General features: G+C 37.5%; 1 protein-coding gene across 2 annotated transcripts in view; it reads right to left on the bottom strand.

Moving 5' to 3' along the window:
* The window catches only part of ANKS1B (ankyrin repeat and sterile alpha motif domain containing 1B), a 1,440,110-nt gene that overhangs the window by 411,230 nt on the left and 1,013,266 nt on the right, over positions 1 to 15,614 (bottom strand). The window lies entirely within an intron of this gene.

The raw sequence follows: 15,614 nt of genomic DNA on the forward strand, positions 1-15,614 counted from the left end.
ATGCTAGGATATATCAAGAGAAGGATGGTGTCTAGATTGAGAAAAGATATTATACTCTGACCCGAGCAAACCACATCAATTGATCATAATCCTTCCTTTCAAGAATTTTATATTCTATAAAAGGAGATAGCATTACACATATGAATGTATGCAGAATAACATAAATACAAGGTATTTTCAACTGGGACCAAGGGTCTGCAGTTGGAAGAAATCTCAAAATTACTTATTTTATAAAAGAGGAAACTGAATCCCCTTGTTTTATAGAAGAGGAAAGTGAAGTCCTGAGAAGTGAAATAATTCACATACCATTCCACAGAGGTAGAATTTGAACCTGGTTCCCATAAATAACTTAAGAATCAGTGCTTTTTCCCCACTATACCTCTATACTTTGGTTCTCCAGCCAGATTAATACTCTTGGTCATATAGGAAAGAGGGGAAACAGGGAGAAAAGTAGAATGACAGTGAATTACTGATTGAAGCCCCTGTAGCTAAAACAATTCTCCTAAGCCTTTATATATACATGTATTTTGGAACCTTTAAAACATTTTATAAATGCCATTTCTTATGGTGAATGCAACAAATGGTGATGAGTAGCTGCTAGAGAATCACAGTCCCAAGTTATAGAATCCAATTCCATCACAAGGGGGCATCCAGCTGCTCAGTACTGCTGGTCACAGGTCATTCATTCTCAGAATGAAATTTTCTGCCGATGATTTCCCCGAATTTGAGAGATCTAGTTAAACCCCTTCATTGGACAAATGAGGAAACTGAGGTACGGAAAGAGAAATTTCCTCCTTGGAGCTTATACCAGACATTATACTCTAGTGGAATTAACTTTTTAGTCTTTGGAATTTCCACCAAGAAGGCTGGCGCCATACATGGTCCACTACATCTAATGTGGTTCCAGCCATGTCTCATTTTATTACATAGCCACCTTCTTGCCGAGGTATCCTTCAGGATCATCCTAAGGTCCTTGTTTTCCAGTCCTGAAGCCACAATCAAATCAACACTGGCATTGTTGAAAGGGTTTGTCAATCTACTCAGTTCGGGTTCCATTTACCATTCTTTTAACTTTCCAAACCAAACCACTGTTGGTATAATCTTTTCTCATTAGTGTAGTATTCCTCTAGAGGGACTGTTTCAGCTTTGATACTTGCAACCCTAGTACTCACCCTAGAGTTTGGTACATAGTAAGTCTGTAACATGTCTGCATTCCAATTAGAGGTAATGGCCAGGTCCCAATTATAGCAAATAATCCATTTCTGGAAGTGGTCATAAATATCTAATTTCATATAATTAAAGTTGTAATTATGTAAAATATGATCTGCGGTTCTAGTCTAATGGAAATACTCAGTATGAATTTGAATAATGAAACCACTTCAGGAGGATTCATTATTCACATTAATGGGGATCTAGCTGTAAATACTTTTAATTTCTTGTCACATAGAAGACAGTTTAGATTTAGTTGCTTGGTCCTAGAAGGAAGAACTAATAATCATAATAATAGCACTTTGAGGTTTGTAAAATACTTTCATATTGTATCCTTCCTCCTACTTTTCTTTCCTTCCCTCCCTCCTTCTCTCTCATTCATTCATTCAAAACATCCTTGTGGTTTGCTTACTTAGGGTTGGAGACTTCCTTTGTTCACTTGAGTATAAAACAATGCTAACTCCAGTTGAAGTTGCCCCTCAGACTTACTCTGCCATTCTATTTATTTTTTTTATTTTTTAATTTAATATTTATTCTCATTTTGTACAAATAATGCTTTTTATACATTAATAAAATATTCTTGTTTAAGAGTAAATGAAATACCTCTCCCCCCATAAATATAGACTCTCTTGAGCGATAAAGTAAAGGGGAAAGAAAAAAATTAAAATTAAAAAAAATAACAGTAATAATTGTAGGTATGGCCAAGTGGCGCAATGGATGGAGCACCAGGCCTGGAGCCACGAGCACCTGAGCCCACATCCGGCCCTGTACACCCAACAATCACCCAGCCATGTGATATGCAAGCCACCCGAACCCCACTGCACTGCAAAAACCAAAAAAAAAAAAAAAAAGAAAAAAAGACCCAAAATAAAATAAAATAGTAATAATAGTAGGGGTGGCTGGGTGGCAGACAGAGCATTGGCCCTTGAGCCAGGAGCACCCGGGTCCAAATCCGGCCTCAGACACCCAACGATCACCCTGCTATGTGGCCCCAGGCAGGCCACCCAGCCCCATTTGCCCTACACCCCCCCCCCAAATAATAATAATAATAAATGTGCTTGAGTATTTGTTCCAACACCAACAGCTCTGTCATGGGTGGATCACATTCTTTAGGATAAGTCCATCACAGAAGTTACTTCCATATTTTTCCGCCACTGCCATTGCTGATTGCAACTCCCTCCTTTCTTATTTCTCCACTACCATGTACTCTATTTTCTCTCTCCTTTCACTCTGACTCTGCTGTAGGGTCACTGAGTGGTGCAGCAGACAGATCCCTGGTCCTGGGTCCAAGAAGCCCTGAGCCCCCATACCACCCCTTAGGCCCAGAATCCACCTGGCCCTATGGTCCTGGGCAGGCCTTCCAATCCCAGCCCCTTGCAAGAAGTAAAAAAGAAACTGTGTTACATCTGACCACTCCCCCCCCCATGGTCCATCCTCTCCTCCTTCATTCACATCACCCCCCTTCCCCCTGTCTCCCCTTCTTACTCCAGATGTCTATACCCCATTAAGTACATATGCTGTTTGCTCTCCTAGCCATCTCTGATGAGAGCGAAGATTCCCTCATTCCCCCTTGCCTTCTCCCCTTCCATATCATTGCAATAGCTCATTGTAATAAAGAAAAATCTTATTCTATGAAATATCTTGGCCTATTCCCCCTCTCCTTTTTCTTTCTCCCATTACATTTCCCTTTTTTTTCTATTGACTCCATTTTTATACCATATTTTATCTTCAAATTTAGCTTTCTCCTGTGCTTCAACTACAAAAGCTCCCTCTACCTGCTCCATTAACTGAGAAGGTTCATATGAGTATTATCAGTGTCATTTTTCTATGCAGGAATACATGCAGTTCATCACATTAAGTCCCTCATATTCCCCCCCCCCCCCCTCCAATCTCCATGCTTCACCTGAGTCCTGTATCTGAAGATCAAACCTTCTGTTCAGCTCTGGCCATTCCAACAGGAACATTTGAAATTCCCCTGGTTCATTGAAAGTCCATCTTTTTCCCTGGAAGAGGACATTCAGCCTTGCTGGGTAGTTCATTCTTGGCTGCATTCTAAGCTCTTTTGCCTTCCGGTATATTATATTCCAAGCCCTACGAGCTTCCAATGTAGTTGCTGCTAAGTCCTGTGTGATCCTGACTGCAGCTCCACGATATTTGAACTGTGTCCTTCTGGCTGCTTGTAATATTTTCTCTTTGACTTTGGAGTTCTGGAATTTGCCTGTAATATTCCTAGGCATTGGTTTTTTTTGGATCTATTTCTCAGGGGGATCGGTGGATTCTCTCCATTTCTATTTTGCCCTCTGCTTCTAGAATATCAGGGCAATTTTCATGTAGCAATTCTTTGAAAATGATGTCAAGGCTCTTTTCCTGATCATGACTTTCAGGTATTCCAATAACTTTTAAATTATCTTTCCTAAGTCTGTTTTCCATATCAGTTGTTTTTTCAATGAGATGCTTCACATTTTCTTCTAATTTTTCATTTTTTTTTGGTTTTGAAGTATTGAGTCCCGATTTCTCGTAAATTCGTTAATCTTCCTGAGTTCTATTCTTTGTCTGAAGGATTTGTTCTCCTCAGAGAGTTTTCTTATCTCTTTTTTCCATCTGGCCAATTTTGCTTTTTAAAGCATTCTTCTCCTCAATAACTTTTTGAACTGTTTTGTCCATTTGACCTAAGCTGGTTTTTAGCATGCTATTTTCTTCAGCATTTTTTTGGATTTCCTTGATTAGGCTGCTGACTTCATTTTCATGTTTTTCCTGCATCTCTCTCATTCCTTTTCCCAGTTTTTCTTCTAACTCCCTCATTTGATTTTCAAAGTATTTTGAGCTCTGTCATAGCCTGAGCCCAATTTCTGTTTTTCTTGGAGTCTTTAGATGCAGGAGCTTGTGCTTCCTCATGTTCAGATTGAGTATTTTGATCCTTCTTGGGCTCATATGCAAAATATTTCTCAATGGTGCTCCTCTTGTTTCTCTGCTTGCTCATTTTCCCAGCCTGAGCCTGGTTTTGGGGTGCTTACTGAGCTTTTAGGACACTCCCACAAGGGTCTCAGTGTGTGAGGCTCTGTCCTCCCTCCTGGTCTGTGAGTGACCATATGCACCTCCCTCTGTCACAGGGCTGAGGTGGGGGGGCCATGCTGTTCTATGGGGGGTCCTAGAATGGGATCAGGATCTGAATGTGGTCAGAGCCCCAGAGTCCTGTTCCAGGGGCAGAGCTTGGCAGTCTCTCTCTTCACTCCCCTCTCTAGGTTCAATGGGCTCATGCCCTGGGGGCTCTTGCTTACCAGCTCCGCCTGCTTCTGTTCCTGGATCTGTTGCTCACTGTGTGCCCTGAGGGCTGGGCTCCCTGTGCTTGCTCTGGCAGAGGTCCCCTTGCTGTTCCCCCAATTTGTGCCCGGTGCTCCCCGGGGCATAGATCAGGAAACTCCCCCCACTGCTGTGAGCCGGAGCTCCCAGCGCCTGAAGTTCTTTGGCTCCTGGGCCACCCCTCTGGCGGGTCACCCCTCCGACCCCGGGGAGCAGAGCCTTTCTGCTCTTTTCCAGGTTACCTTGAGTAGGAGAACTGCCTCATCGGGTCCCTCTGTGGGTTCTGTCTCTCGAAAATGTAGTTAGAGTCCTTAGCTTATGAGTTTTATGAGAGAGTGCCTAAGACATGATCCATTCTTGTCGCTATCTTGGCTTGCCCCCCCCCCCCCATTATTCTTCTTCTATTCTGCCATTCTAAATGGGGATGGTTTTCTCCAAACTATCCAGCCCTGGTATTCCTACCACTTCAGCCTCTCAAGGACCACATTGGATAACTAAGAAGTGGGTGACCCATGAAACCAAATAGAACAAGAGTCATTGCATCTTTCCGTCTACTACCAGTGATTTTTATGCTATTAATAAACATTGGGGTCAAGTTCAAGTATGTAACCCTGCTTCTGTTTCCTGTAATCTAGGACAATAAAATTCCAGGAAGATATTAAAATGCTAAAGAGTGTCTAGAAGGGAGGGCACCTGAAGCTGTCACATGAAGTCTAGTTGCTGGTATGAGGAATATTTAACTTAAAAAAGTCAGGAGAGCAAGGAAAGACATCTTCAGCTATTAGAAGAACTGTTACATATTGGAAGACATGAAGTGAGTTGCTTGACTTTAGAAGGAAAAACTAATAATCACAACAATAGCTCTTTAAGGTTTGCAAAGTAATTTCTATATTGTATCTCATTTTTATCCAGAGGAAAATGCCAATTATGCTTCTCTTTTATAGATGATGAACCTAAAGCTCAGAGAGACTAAGTGATTTGTCCAGGGTCCATAGCTACCTTGTGCCTAAGACAGGATTCAAACTTACATTTTTTCCAACTCTAAGTCCACTGTGTCAACTGGAAACCCTTAGGATCAATGAATAAAAATTATATGAAAAAATGGATAGATGTTATAGAAAGGAAGTTTTCATTCAATATAAGGTAGGATTTACACTGTCTCTGGAATGAAGGACCCAGATCTAAATTCTGCTTCCAATGTTTACTAGGCAATTAGTTGGTTCTGTGGATCCAGTGGGGGACTTGACATCAGGAAAACCTGTGTTCAAATCCCACCTCAGATACTTACTAGCTGTGTGACTGGGCAAATCACTTACTAGTTTCTTTATCTGTAAATTGGGGTTAATAATGATAATAGCAATAATAAAAAGGTTCCAAGAGTTGTTATAAAGATCAAATAAGATATGTAAGGCCCTTTGCAAATGCTTTGAGGTTTGTAATATAAATACCATATACTAATAGGGATTATTATGATTATTCCTACTACTATTTGTGTGACCTTGAATAAGTCATGGAGTACCTAAGGGCTTCAGTTTTCCAATCTGTAAAATTAGAGGACTGGGATATATAGTCTCTGAGTTCCACTTTGGCTCTATGGTCTATATTGGGGTGCAGAATCTTTTTTTCTGCCAAGGGACATCTGAAAACTTATAACATCATTTGATGGCTACATTTGGTCAAACATTAAAGTAATAACCTTAAAAAGCTACTATATTTATTGAATTTTGAGTACTGTTTGGAGTTATCTTGGTAATGCCAGATAAATATAGTCTATGGATTGGAGGTTGACTGCCCCTGATCTATAGGTTCTATGATACTATGCATCCTGGATATATTTAGACAACAGCTGGATGAACATTCATTACAAATATTTTCATGGGGATTCACATCTCATTTAAAGGGCTAGGCAAAGAGTCTAAGAGCACTAATGTTTGTTTTCATTCTATTAATCTATGAGTCCATAATTCTGGCACCTAATGAACTGTGCTTGTCCAGAAAAGAGGGTCAAGTATCTTTGCTGCCAGTTTGTCCGAGATACAAAACAGAGATCCGATTAGCATCCAGCAGATTGCATCGACTGTCACCTTGTTCACAAGAGCCTCTGAAAGTGTTGATTTCAGTATTTAGAGCCTGAAGCGTTTTTGGCCAAGGCTACTTGGCTTCTTTTCATAGACACACCACTAGAAAAACTGAGAGAGTCACCTTTCAAAGCTTCTTTTGTAGGATTACCGTAGGACGCCTATCAACATGTTTAGAGAGGATGTTAAAAACTCAATGGTTAATACAAAAATACTATCTTCTCTTCAGGGTCATTCTCAGAAGAGAATATATGTATTTGTCAACCTTGATTTTCAAAAAATGAGTGAAAGATTTTGGAGTGTAGTAAACATTGTTAGAACCAGGTTTATTCACAGTGGAAGATGCTGATGGAAAGACTCTAAGCTGCAATAATAATGGTTTCAGTTTCCTTGCTCGTGTAATAAATAGGCTCAAATATTATGCTTATGTTCATCTCTAGTTCTGAAATTCTCAGTCTAAAGTAAATTTTAAAAACTATATTAAATCAAGAACAATATTTAAAAACTTTAAAAAATAATTACTTCTAAAATTTTTCAATTATTTTGTTTGGTCAGTATTTTTAGCTTTTTGGGTGAAACCTGAATGTGAAAGAGACTACTAGATTATCTCACAATTTTTTTAAAAAAGTGAAGTTCATCCTGTGATATTTTAAGAGTATGCTTATAAAAGTTTAATAATTGACTTTCTGGGAAAAATACTACCCATGATATACCTTCAAGTTAAATTTGTCTTACTAACATTTTAAAATCATTATTTTCTAAAGTTTACATAATCAACAAAACAATAGCATTTATTAATTTTCAAGGTGTAAATGATCATACTGAAAATTTAACAATTGACTCTTTGGAGTAGGTTATGTAGTCTCAAGAACACTTCTGGATATTTCCCTATATAGAATGTCTTCCTCTGTAAAAGGACCCACAATGAATTGCTCTCATTTAATATAGTATAATGAAATAACATTCTAATTTGCATGAGTGATAGCAGTACTTATACTCAGTTCTACCCTTCCCATATTGGTCTTACATTAATGAAATTACAAGTTTAGATAAGAGGATACCCATTCAGACCAATATCAAAAGAATCTATATCTCAAACCCTAGTTATATGAGACAAATTAAATCATTAATCATTTATTAACCATCAGTTAGGTATTAGGTATGGTACTAAGCTAGAGATTCAAGGAAGGGTTAAAAATAAACTCTGCCTTCCAGGTGCCCATAATCTAATGGGGAGGGACAGGCAATAGTCAGAAAACTATGTATGAAGAGGATAAACAGATTAAAAATAATCACACTAACTAGCATTAGTGAGGAAAGGGAAAAACTTCAAAGCTACCGCATTTGATATTTGCTTGTATATAATACCATATAATTATATAGGTCTTTTAGGTTTTATAAAGTAATTTCCTTGCTATTTTGTGAGGTTGGTATTTTTATTCTATCCTTTCTAGAAGAGGCACTTGAGACTCAGGGAGGTTAAATTGCATGACATGGTACACACCCAAGCTATGAATAATGGCAGAGGACCCTAGTTCCTATTTTGTCAGTTTTCAGAATTGGGGCCACGATTCAGAGGAATGACTGGTATCACTCGAAGTGAAATTTTTGGATCATTGTAAGATGGAATAGAGTGAAGAATGTTTCCATTGATCAAGAACTAAAGTCAAAGATTAAAAGATGATCCGATATCATTGTAATTCTGACCATAATCAGGGCTGATTAGCAATCTGGTAGTATTATTTCCATGCTCCACTGGGCAGCTTCTGGGAAACCAGTCTTTGGGTTCTGGGGATTTGTAGTTTCAGAGCTGAACAACTCAGTCACCTTACTGACAATTAGAACATCAAGAGACAGGTTAGCCATATCAAAAACTACAAATATGTTGAGCTGATGAGTTAGTTATACCATGGTGTCATAAAGTTGTCACCAAAAATAACCATACTGCTGTAAAAACAGCTTTGATAGGGCATCATGGTGTCTTGCTGATATGGGAGGGAAATTACAACCATTAGACCAAGGACTCCTTCAGTGTCCAGGCATCATCAATAGTCCCATTTCCTATCAATAAAACTAAGAGGTGATATGGGTCTTGAAAAGGCAGTGAGAAGAATGTCTTTGCACAATATTCCCCTCACCATTATAAGCATATTTTATAGATCATCATGTTTGTGGCAATATGGTCCTTTTCCATTATGAAGGAGGGACATCATCAGAGAAGGATTTTGTTTTGTTTTGTTTTTTAGCTTTTTGCAAGGCAAATGGGGTTAAGTGGCTTGCCCAAGGCCACACAGCTAGGTCATTATTAAGTGTCTGAGACCGGATTTGAACCCAGGTACTCCTGACTCCAAGGCCGGTGCTTCATCCACTGCACCACCTAGCCGCCCCGAGAGAAGGATTTTGAAGCAGTGTTCCTCCCTCCAGGTTCATGGGTTCTTCTCATTATATCACACTGCCTCTGTACAAGATCAAATTCTGTAGGGATAATATGGAAGGAATCCCTGATCCCTCATACACTTCCTGTGGCTGGCCTACCTAATTGTCCTTTGGAGTTATTCTTCAGAATTCCCCACCTGCAACTTTATAATTAATTATTGTTTGATTTCCCTAAATAGGGAAAACAGGAGATATGGTAAATCATGTTTTCTAAGGATCTCTTGTTTCAGCTTGATCATTTTGCAGTCATATAATAATCTTCATCACTTTATTTGGGATTATCTTGGCAAAGACACTGGAGTGGTTTACCATTTCCTTCTCCACTTGTTTCAACTCACACGAAACTTAAATAGACTGAAAATATGGATGTCCCTCCTCCACCTGACATTCTGATCTAGTGAGATATTTTTGCTTTTGTGAGGACCATATGTCTTTTCAAGATCTGGAGATAGCTACATTGATATCTATATTCATAAATATATGGAGATTCATTATTTTACAAAAAATACATTTTAATTGATTTATAAAACTTTAAAAAAATTTTCCTATGTATGTAGCATCCCCTTTCTCTTTCAGAAAGCCATTAACAATAACACAGAATAAATAAGAAAAAAGAGAGGGTAGTTCAACCAAAAATGTTGAAAATGTTAGAAATTATATTCAATATTTCATATCCATAGTCCTCTAAATCTGTTAAGAAGTTAAAGGGAATATCTTTCTATAATTCTTTTTTGGGGTCAATTTTGCTTGTTATAATTTCACTTAATTTAGGAAATCCTAAACATGTTTCTTTTGTACTAATAATTTATCCTCTTTCTGTGGGGAGGGGGCAAGTGGGCAGAGTACCTTGGTTCTATAACTTGAAATATAAAATATTTAAAAGTTAAAAATAGCATGATTTTTATAACCAATATAGGTTCTTCTGTTTCTGTCTCTCTCTCTCTTTGACTCTGTGTGTTTCTGTTTCTATGTCTATTCTTATCATCCTATTTATAGGGTTCTATCTTTCTCTCTCTCTCTCTCTCTCTCTCCTTTTCTTTGTTCTCATTCTCTCCCTTTCTTCCTAATTCTTTTTTTTTGCTCTGATTCTCTCCCTCTCTTTCTCCCTTTCCACTTTCTTGCCCTGTCATCCTAACTGTCATCTGCATTCACTTGTACCTAATGTGGTACACTGGAAAGAGTGTTGGATGACAGTTCAGCTATAACAACCACTCGGTACCTCAATCTCTACATATGAGCAATGGGAAGAATGACAATTTTAATATGTACTCTCATAAAATTGTTTTGAGGCAAAAATGAGAATTTAGGTGGAGATCCTTATGAATCTTAAAGTTGCATGTCAATGCTAGTTCTCATTATTAGAAGGTATGATTCTATAATTATAAGGCATAAAAATTATAAGGCATTAAAAAGAATGGGATTTTCCCTACTGTCTTTCTCAAGACTAAATTATTCTGTTGAATTGATGAGAATGCAATGTCATCAAACAGAACAGGGCTTATATATCTAATATATATGTTTGTCTCTCAAATTTTTTTCCTGTGGGAGTGTCTGTACCTATCACATTCATGATGCCAATAAGGATGATGTTGATGATAACTTATAGAAATATGGAATTATACAGTTTTCAAAGTACTGTACATATTTCACCTTAATTTTCTGAGAAATAGGTAAGAAGACAAGTATTTCAACTGAGTAAACTGAGGCTCAAAAAGTTTAAGTCCAGGAAAGAAAAGAAATAAGCATTTGTGAAGCACTAAGTATTTGCTAAACACTGTGCTAAGAACTATCATCTTATTCTACCTTCACAAGACCTTGGAAGGTGGGTGTTATTTTTATCCTCATTTTACAATTGGAAAGTGAGCAAGTAGTTGGCACAGTGGATAAACCGCTGGGTCTGGAGTCAGGAAGACTCACCTTTCTGAGTTCAAATTTTAGCCTCAGATACATATTAGCTAGGTGACCCTGGGTAAGTCACTTATCCCTGTTTGCCTCAGTTTCTCTTTATGGTATGGAAATGACATACCACTCTAGTATCTTTGCCAAGAAAAACTCAAATGGGATAAAGAAGAGTCAGTTATGACCGAAAAGAAACTGAGGGGAAACTGAGGCAGATAGCGATCCAAGGTTCACCCAGCTAAAGGTCAGATTTGAGGTCACATTTGAACTCAAGCCTTCCTGACCACAAACCCAGTGCTTTTTGCAAGCTGCCTCCATATCACAAACTCAAAGCTTACTACTTTCCAGTTCAGCATTATTTACTGCTCTGTGCATTAACCCAAACAATCTTGCATTTTCTTTGGGAGCACCGCTTTCAGAGTCAGCTCTCGTCCTATACAGATAGAAAGAAGGAAAAACTCCTTTCTTAATTTCAAAATTGATTTCTGATGCCAAGTGATTTTCTCCAGTTTTAACATGCACTCTGGGCACCAGATTTAGTCACAAGAGAATTTTGATTGATCTCAAACATGACAACTCCCCTCAAAAAAGTCAGTTTGTTGCTATAGTTGAAATTTGAAAGAGGCTGAAATTTGCAGCAGGGCAGAGAGTTATGGCTGGGGTCTGGATGCAGGTCCTCACTCTGACACTTTCTACTAGGTTTCCTCCTTTTAAAAGTACTGGATTAGAAAACAAGGAATTTTAATCTTTTTTAAAAACACCATGGACCCCTTTGGAAGTCTGATGAAGTTTATGAACTTCTCAGAATAAAATTTTTAAGATAAAAAATAAAATGTATGAGATTAAAAAGGAAATCAAATTTGTGGAAATTATTATCATCCACCAAAAAAGTTCATAGACCTAATTAAGAACCTCTAAGACTTATGGTTGTTAAGGTCCTTTCTACCTATAAATTCTTGATTACAAGTCTCAGATGATTCAATGACTCTGAAAAAATACCCAATGGATATAAATGTTGGATGTGATGAAATGAATGTTCAGTCTACCAAGATGACTCCAAAGAATGGCACATCTCTTGTCTGGGTGTCTCAATTCCGATTTGTTAAAAAGTCAGAATTCATATCTACAAGAATTAAATTCTTTGAAGGCAGAAGTGTTATATCTGTGTCTTGGTGTCTGGCACATAGCTGTCACTTAATACATGCTTGCTGAATTTCAGTGGTTTAAATAACTACCATATTTTCAACTAGCCAATTTTTGAATAGATATGAATACGGATTTTCCCTGTGGGGCCATTTGTGAAAATCATGGCCCTTAAGTTCAGGAAAGAATGTTCTCTGACTATCTGAACATCTCTCTCTAGATGCTGGTAAGCCACAGAATGTGATTTAATGTACAGATGTGAAGGTATCAGGGACATCCTGGTTAAGTGTGAGGGACAGGAAAGCCTCATTACTCAGAGACTTTGAAACCTCCTGGGGAGCAGGTCTCCCTGAATGACAGATATAGTCAAGAAGGGGGTGCTCAGCTCTTCCATTTCCCCCTGATTTCCTCCTTCAGCTGCCTGCATTGACTCTAATCATGATTCTGTTCTTGTCCTTCATCCGCTTTAAAATCAACTGAGCAACTGCACCACTAATGACTCTATGGGGAACTTTAAGATTTAACACAGTCAGTTTCTCCCAGTATTCTATGTAGGAGGTCATGAAAAGATTATTAAGCCTATTTTGGAGATGAGGAAAGTGAATCCTGAAGATGGGGGAATGGACGTTTTTCTATGATCAGGAGGATAGCTAGAATGTCCAAGATTTGAACCCATGTCTTTTGATGTCAGATCTCAAGTTCATTCTCTTATTCATGTCCTCAAGTTGTTCTCATATTCTTCTACTCATATAGTTCTCACTTTTGTTTTTTAGTTTTTGCAAGGCAGTGGGGTTAAGTGACTTGCCCGAGGCCACACAGCTCGGTAATTATTAAGTGTCTGAGGCCGATTTGAACTCAGGTACTCCTGACTCCAAGGCCGGTGCTCTATCCACTACATCACCTAGCCGCCCCTTAGCAAAGGTTTAAGAAATATTTGTTGGACAGCACTGAATTGATTCCTATGATGAATTTAGTTCTCCTCAAACTACTTTGCTGCATTGTGTTGGGTGATGAAATGTGCACACTTTCATAAAGTTCTCTCAGTTGTGAGGTGTTGCAGATGGTAGAGGACTAAATCTGGAGTTATGAAAGATTTGAATTCAAATCTAAACTCAGAGCTTTACTATGTGATTCTTTACTAACTATGTGACTCTGACTGCCTCAATTACTCTCAACTGTAAAATGCCTCAAAAGGTCATTATTAGGATCAAATGAGGTAATATTTGTAAGTTCCCTAGCACTTGTTCTTTTCTCCTTTTTCTTGCTAATTCAGAGACAGACTTTTTGAAAAAATATAATCAATGATCATGATATATATTTTTTCTTTAACAGTCATCATTCGGGCATAATGTAAATAGTTTAGGAGAGATACAGTCCCATTATTGAACTTTTCAGTGGATACTAATTTGGTCCAGCTCCATACAAAAAGAAAAATAGCTTTCTCTTCTGTATTTACTTTTCAAATATGCCAACATATGCTGGAGTGTCTTTGGGATAAATCTAAATGAACATTAATTGATATTCTTATGACAATATTAGCTTATATTTACATGGTGCTCAAATGAAATGTTTTCAAATGGGGTCCACAGATTCCTGGGGGAGGAGAGGTCCCATTGACCCTTTCAGGGAATCACTGAGGTCAAAACTATCAGGCATTATGTGCCCATAAATTACTCTTCTCTTTTTCAACAATATATCCAAGTGAGGATAAATTTTCTTCATATGCTTTAGTCAAAACTACATAATGCAACAGATATGAGAATCTAGCTGTCTTCTACTAATCCAGACCTTAAAATATATCACAAAATATGTAAAGAATGATACTCTTATCACATTTTACATTTTCATAACATTGCATTTATGCAAATATAGAATGGGTTTAGTAATATAATTTTTAAATGAATTAGAAATCACTTAAAATTTTGTTTTAATTTCTATAGAGATAAACATAGACCACATAAACAAAAGTTCACTTATGTCCTTAGTAATTTAGTATCTGCTCTTCTCCTCATCTTTTCTTCCTTTTTCTACCCTCCTCTTCTTCCATCTTCATCTTCTTTGTTCTTTTTTCCTTCTCTTACTCCTTCATTTCTTCCTCCTCCTTTCCCCCTCTTCCTCCCTGTCCCCCTCCCATTCTTCCTTCTCAATTTCTTCCCTAATACTTCATCTCTTGATGAAACTGGCCATAGAATGTTCTTTTATATAAGCCTAGAAAAATTAGCCTGAATCTCAGTATTTTTATTCAATTTCAAATAGCATCAATTCAGTCCTTCATAATAGACCATAAAACACTGAACAAATATCTATATCTATATCTAATCATCTATATATCTACATATCTATCTATATAAAGAGAGTAGGGTAGGAACTTGTCCAGTGGCATTTCTATGGAAACTTCATCCAGTGAAATACCAGAAGAGAGATCAACATCAACACTTTTCTATTAATGTTGATTTTTGTCATCATTGTTACTTAGGAAGTACTATCCATCTAGAAAGTGACCAGAATTATAAATATGCCTAATAGATGACAAAGTACCATAAATCATAACCTTCACAATTTCCTTGAGAGCTCAACAAATAAACAACTGGAACTAGGGGCTTGTTACAGATAAAACTCTCATGTATAATCACCAAGCCATAACAATGACCCTTAAAATGTAGGAACAACTTTTTAAAAATAGATATAGCCACAGTGAGCACTCGAAATCTTCCCATTCTATGAAATGAAATTTCTAAAACTACTAAGAGCTACTGAAGAAATTAAAGCCATGTGAAAAGGAGAGAGAGACCCCTTATTGTTCCTATCTTGCAGCTGGTTCTGGGGTTGTTCTGAAGATCCTCTAAGCCTCTGCAGAAAATCAGCCTTGAGGGAAGGACTTCAATTCTGCCATTTCCATTTTGACTGCTTATACAGTAATTCGTTGAATGTTAATTATAAAAGATTAATAACAAGGTAGTGACTTTTGCCAACATAATTTCCATCTGAGTTCCAACAAACAAAATAAGAATGATATAAATAATAAAAAAATAACAATATCTTGTGCTGAATCAGGTCTTCTTCTCCAGCTTCATGCCAGGTAGATTGTGGGAGTCATCCACCCCCACCCCATTCAGGTCTTCTCTAGATGCAATTTCCTCTCATTAGGCTATCCAAGCTGCTTGAGGGGAGGAATTGTCTTGCTTCTCTTCCTATTTCCATGATATCCATATTGATTTGCATAGTGTCTATTAGCATTTATAGTTAGCACTTAATAAATTCACCTTCTGTCTCCCTCCCTCTTATATAGAGTTAGCCTAATGTTCCTTTCATTGCTATACATCTACTCACACAATTTACTATCTTTTAAGTAAATTATTTTCCAACTTATAGAAAAAAGCACAGGGTTTGGAAGGGACCTTAAGATGATATCCAAGAGTTTTGTCTTTGAGCTTAAAAAAACCTTATACCCATATATTAAAGATCTAGAAACAGGGGTTCTTCATTTCAAGTTCTGTGAATTTATATTTAAAAATATCTTAATAATCATATTTCAATGTAAATAGTTTT

This window comes from Macrotis lagotis, chromosome 2 (assembly GCF_037893015.1).
Source record: "Macrotis lagotis isolate mMagLag1 chromosome 2, bilby.v1.9.chrom.fasta, whole genome shotgun sequence".
Taxonomy (NCBI): Eukaryota; Metazoa; Chordata; class Mammalia; order Peramelemorphia; family Peramelidae; genus Macrotis; species Macrotis lagotis.